Genomic DNA, 6,000 nt, shown 5'->3' with positions numbered 1-6,000 from the left:
TGGTTGTTTGGGGGGGTGAGGGTGGGGGGGGTGTAACTCTACAGAATGTCAGGAGTGCTGATGGGAGCACCTCCATTGCATCGCCTCCTCAACCTGCATAATCAAGTCTGTTGTTTCCAACCATGTTTTCAATTGAGCCGCACCAAGGGGAACTTGCTCGCTTTGATTTTAGGAAGTCTGGAAATCACTCTACATGATGAATGGTTTAGCTGAATGCTTTTCAACAAGCTTCTCAATTTACATTGTCACTGTAATAAAACCAGATGTCCGACGCAATTAGCCGAGAAACACTGCGCTCCTAACAGTGGGAGGGAATCTAGTTGGTTTGGGTGTATGCTATCAGAATTTAAAGAACCTTACAACAAAGAAACATGTATATGTATAGTGCTTTCTACAAATTACAATTGTTCTTCCCTCTACTTGTCTAGAGCATAAAAATGGATGATTGATGGATTCAAAGTAATTTAGCAATGATTTGCTTGTTGGCGACTGACTTAGCTTTCCAGTTCACACAGGATTTAATGGGTACAGAGGGCATAGAAAATAAAATGGAGACACCACATCAAAGTACTTTGAAGTAACTTAATCACATTAACAACAGCAGCTATGCAGGTGTGTTATATTAACTTGAATGCAAATTCTCAGTCAGTGTGAGCTTCAGAAGAGCTCTGATAATCACCACGTTCACACACAATCCAAATGATCCAAATGGTGAAGAGGACAAACTACACCTGCACTGGTCTGGAAAAACAAAGTTATTTAATGCGGCAAAGTCAATAAAATCTGAAATGATGTGAGCTTCACAGTGCTGATAGTTATGGCAGGGCTGCCATCCAGAAACCACTTCTGAGACAGTGCACAAACATCCCCAAGCTGAGGGCCATTAAACCTGGATCCAGCTCTTACCAACCCGCTTCTAAAACCACCGACAGCAGCTCCCAGCTCTCCAGTTCACACGAGAACACTAACCCGCATGGCGCCAAACGGCGTGGAGTGGCTCGAGAGACATTCACCAAGCCAAAGAGACGCATTGACAAATCAAACCAGATTTAAAATGTGAGTGAATACTAAGCTGAATTTCCACAGGTGTGATTCTCATGTTGCTCTGTTTCTGCCATGAAGGTGTGTACAAAGTTCATTTTTCATCTTGCTTTACTCATGCAAATTTGATGAATGCAGGGTGTGTTCCTGTCCACATTCACCACAGCATGCACCAAGTACCGGCTGTACAGAGGTTAGCTAACTGGCGGCGCATGGATTTTTCTGCACTTCATGATTTATGTTCAATGGCGATGTTCAGGTGCCAGTGAAGGAAGGAGTTTGCAGTAATTACAGTGTGGAAAAAAAAAACAAGGAAAAATAAAAACCAAGGTACTCCATCCTCAGATGAAATAATATTATAAATTCATTCCTCGAGCATATAGGCAAACAAACTGTCGGATCAGCCGGAGTCATGCAGCGCTTCCTTCTTCCTTTGTAAACAGCGTGGTGCGGAGGTCAGGATGGTGAATGGGTGAGGTGTGGTAAGTATGACTTCTATGCAGGAGATGGGTATTTGCTACCAGGCACAAATGTTCAATTAACTTTTGGCTTTTTAATTTAACCATGTTGATGGTCTTCCTCTGACCTTAACAATACCTACTTACCAAGAATTTTCAAAATGTCTGCAATAGATGAAACAACATATTGTCACTGAACCTGTTCTCAGGCTTTGCAGGATTGTACTATGGATGATCTTGTCCTGCGAGAGGATTCGTGCCTGTGAAAATGTGACGGCTCAGACTGGGACTCATCACAAAAACTTATCGAAGACCCCAATTCCTTGTGTTATGACCCCGCTCAGATTTATTCTTGTCTCTGTGTATTCAAAAAAACTGAGTCATACAGCTCAGTGAGAAACCATCTGATCTTATGCAGGTATTGAGGTCAGGACATTTCACCTCGATACCCATTACCTAGAATAAGAACAAGGTTTTGCCTCTTTTCAGTCTGTGTAATTATTCTCCTTTTGAATTTTGCTTTGTGTTCACTCTGATCACATTTAAAGAAGTGGATAACTTGATCAAGGTTCGCTGAGCTTTGGATTCCACTCTGTGGTCCCTAGTAATCAAAAATGAGTTAATACAGCATTAAGACATTCGTTATTGTTGGTGGAAAATCTGTACAGTTAATTACAAGATGCCAGTGTTTCTCTCATGGAAAAAAAATCTAACACTTTGTGAGAACACAGGCAGCAAATGCTATTATAATAAAAGTGGCTCCTCAAAGGACTGGCACAGATGGCACACAGTTTGTGCTGCACATGCAGTTGTAATAATGCACCTGATTTGTGTTTTTGAAAACTGCTCTGCAAACTGTTAGGCATGCAGGGAGCACAGGCTTCATCTGGCATTGTGTCATATTAAATTTAAACTTTTTATTCCCACTCAAGCACTGCCAGCAACCGTCTAGAACCCACACTGGCAACTCCTAAGAGCTTATGGCTGGAGCTCTCTCTTGTTCCCAACTTTTTATTTAAATACAGTTAGTACCCACTTTATTAGGATGCTTTAGTGTGCAGCTTCCTCAAATGAATTGAAAGATGCATTTTAAATAAAATATGAATTTACACCATTAGTGATAGTTTAATATGGCCATAATTTAGGAAAAAATTACTGTGCTAAACAAACATGTTGTACGATGTCTGCAATACCATAAGTTATTAATTAACTGATCTACAATATATCTCAAGTACACATACAGATTGGCTTCCTCTCTAATTCGACACATTCACAACAGTGGCCACACTGCAAACAACAACTTCCGAACAACTACCATCTGTGACTGCATAGGTTTGTAATTTTTGTAGTTTTATAGGTTCAGGCTCTGCTGACAAAATACTGTGTTTAGAGGGAAAGGCAAAACATTATTTTGTTTTTATTGTTCCCTTTGGTTAGTACCATGCACAGTTACACCAAAAGGATAAGATCCTATATATTTCATTTTATAATCACACTATCAATTTTATAATATCAACACATATTGTGTTACATTTTTAATGGGAAATCAGTTGGGAATTGTTATTGGATAAAATAACCAGGCATCCGTGTCTGTTTTTTGCTGATCCATGAAATTAAACACCTGACCAATCGAAGTACTCAATCACACTGATGCACAAATTGTATGAACAGTCACCTAGCAACAATTTAGATAATCGATTAACAATTTGAATCATTTTTTTTAGGCTCACGTGGCAACCGGCAGCAAGTTCCTGGCATCTGATAACTGTTTGGTGTGTCTGTGAGTTTTTGTATATCCTGGCTTCAAATCAATTTCCCTGTAAGAGACAATAAAGACACGTCTGACTTTTAACTTTGGGTCCAGTTGCTCTGATGAGAGTTGCTGCTTTTCTTTGCTTTATGAGATAGTGAAGTAAATGTCTTGGATAATGTTGGTTCTATAAAACAGTCTAAAGATTTACTTTGGGTTCTATTGGCATTATCAACTCATTTCTGACTCTTTACCAAAAGACTAATAAAGAAAACAATTGGCTGATTAATTACCTCTGCCAAGGAGGTTGTGTTTTAACTGTCTGTTTGTTTGTTTGTTTGTATGTAAGCTGGATTACGCGAAAAGTACCAAACCAATTTGCACCAAACTTGGTGGACGGGTGGGACCAGAGAGGAGCCCTTTACATTTTGGTGCAGAATCAGTTAAAGGGGCGTGTCAAAGACTTTCTCATCACTTTCCTAAACATTGCGAGAGAGGGTAATTTTTCAACATTTTTGTCGATTTCTCAGGAAATAATGTTTGGATCTTTATGTTAAAATAACGAAATAAATAAAATATCTGAAATATTCATAGTGTTGAGATCAGTTTGTACAATTTGGTGCAGATCCAGACAATAATCTTGATCTGGTCGAAGAAAATATCAGGCCTTGGCAGAGGTATGCTGTATTGAGTGCCACTCTAGTTGATAATGAAAATAATTGTGAAGCTGCAGCCGTAGTTCATTGATTTGCAACACTACCCAAACTGGTACTTGTGAATATTTAAGGGAGAGATATGACAAAATCTCTGGCAGTAGACAAAATTATATCATCTCAAGAGATAGTACGGATAAATTTTTTAGTTACTGAAGCTTAATTAATGTTTTCAATCAATAATTTAAACAACCAAGAGCCCGATCCACCCATTCAACCCCGAGCCAAAAGCTGCTTATTCAGGACAATGTTACAAAAGCAAGTGCACAGAGGAGCCGCTCCCCCAGCAGCATCGCTCAGCTCTTCATGTGCATTCCTCAAGCACTCGCAGACCACTTACAGATACACAGTAATCTCTCCTGCATATCCTGGATCTGAAAGCCTCTTTTTGCAGGGCGTCTTTACCAGGTGCATGAACCACTTTCAGCCGGCTCCTCTCATTGCGGAAGAACCACAGCAGCAGCTGCACCCCGAAGTCCTCTTAAATCCCAGACCTCCTCACCCTGTCAGCCACACTGAAGCCGTCCAGCCTGCAGGGAAAACTCAACCTGTCTGCTCATGTTCGCAAACTCATTCCTTCAGTCACTACCCAAAAACTTGTGACCTTGGCTGACGGTCAGAACAAAGACAGTTGTTTGAGAGCTTCTCTCAGTGGCTCATCTCTCACTTCAACACCCGCATCAAAAACCCACAATCCTTTTTATTGTCACTTCTGAATAAAACCCTACGACACCTGAACTGAGAAACCTGGATGGGGAAAAGCTACGTTTTTTTTTTCTTGGAGATAAAATAGCAATCCATACCTTTTGAAATGTTATAAATAAAAATGAGAAAAGCATCTTTAACCATTCAGAAGTAGCTCCCTGGCATGCAATGAAAATGTGCATTGACCAAGCAAGTAACATTTATCTCCCTTTTTTTTTTTTTAACGTAAATAACATATTTAGACAGCATTGGTTTTGCCAAACCAACAGGTACAATCTCCAACCACATTAAAAGATAGCGTTTCAATGCATTTGCATATAATAAAAGTAAACCAACGAACATTTACTTTTACTGACTTCAACTTTACAAAACTAACAGCGTTTGTGATCATCACGCTTTCCACCCAGAGCAGTGCAGCAGCCACATATCCACCTTCAAATGTAGACTTTGTGGAGCTGCCACATGTGGCACAATTGAAATGCAGCCCATGTGGACTGGAGCACTGTCGTCTCAAACTTGGGAGGTGGCGCTCCCCATCCCGACTGCGTCTCACTCAGCTCCAAACCGCTCCAGTGCACATTAGAAATGACAGTCTGTTGAAGCCTCATGAACGACATCATTGAAAAACAGCAGAGGTGGCACCCTAATGTCACCAAACTGGACACTCTCCAAATCTCTGCGGCACCTTGATGTTAGGTGCATGAATATTACATACAGGGGGAGCAGACAAGAAGCCTTGTCAGACTCTGATGCCCAACTAAACGTGCTTGACTCGGTGCCAAACACACCAGCACAGCTTCAGCTCGTGCAGAGGGAACTGCAGCAGTTACCCAGACTCCCCATAAGGCCCAGAGTGTATTCACAAGGTTGAATTGTTATACGTTTTTTTCTTCATTGTGTAACAACTTCAGGTACGCCGTCACCCGTATCTAGTTATTAAACGCAGATTAAACTGAGACAAGCTGTGATTTTTTTTTTTTGATCTGGAATCAGGAAATGAAAAGTGATCCTACGTGATATGTGACAACTTTTCTTGTATTTCCCAAGAAGTGAAAGATGCTGAAAGTTTGTAAAATAAAGAAGCCAAGCTGATTATTTACATGACATGACGTGTAGAAAGTAGGCAGATAAGGGATGCAAAAGACTAAGTGTCGTTAAAAACAGATTATCCTGTAGGTCGAATCCAATTAAAAATAAATCATTGTAAACAGTGGCAATTTCTTGCATAATTAAGATTCACTTATTAATTTCTGTTAGCAGATGTTAGAATTTCTTGCAGTACAGGCTACATTTTGATCCTTGTGTATCCTGGCCTTTTCTTATATTCTCCATT

The 6,000-nt window shown here is 40.2% G+C and overlaps 1 protein-coding gene across 2 annotated transcripts in view; it reads right to left on the bottom strand.

The window, feature by feature from the left end:
- b3glcta (beta 3-glucosyltransferase a) overlaps window positions 1–6,000 on the bottom strand; it is a 61,820-nt gene that overhangs the window by 54,524 nt on the left and 1,296 nt on the right. The gene's annotated exons all lie outside the window — the stretch shown is intronic.

The sequence above is a fragment of the Seriola lalandi genome, unplaced genomic scaffold (assembly GCF_002814215.2).
Source record: "Seriola lalandi dorsalis isolate HSWRI2012SDOR001 ecotype SW California unplaced genomic scaffold, Sedor1 jcf7180002054144, whole genome shotgun sequence".
NCBI lineage: Eukaryota > Metazoa > Chordata > Actinopteri > Carangiformes > Carangidae > Seriola > Seriola lalandi.
This window is presented reverse-complemented; position numbering and strand designations above follow the sequence as displayed.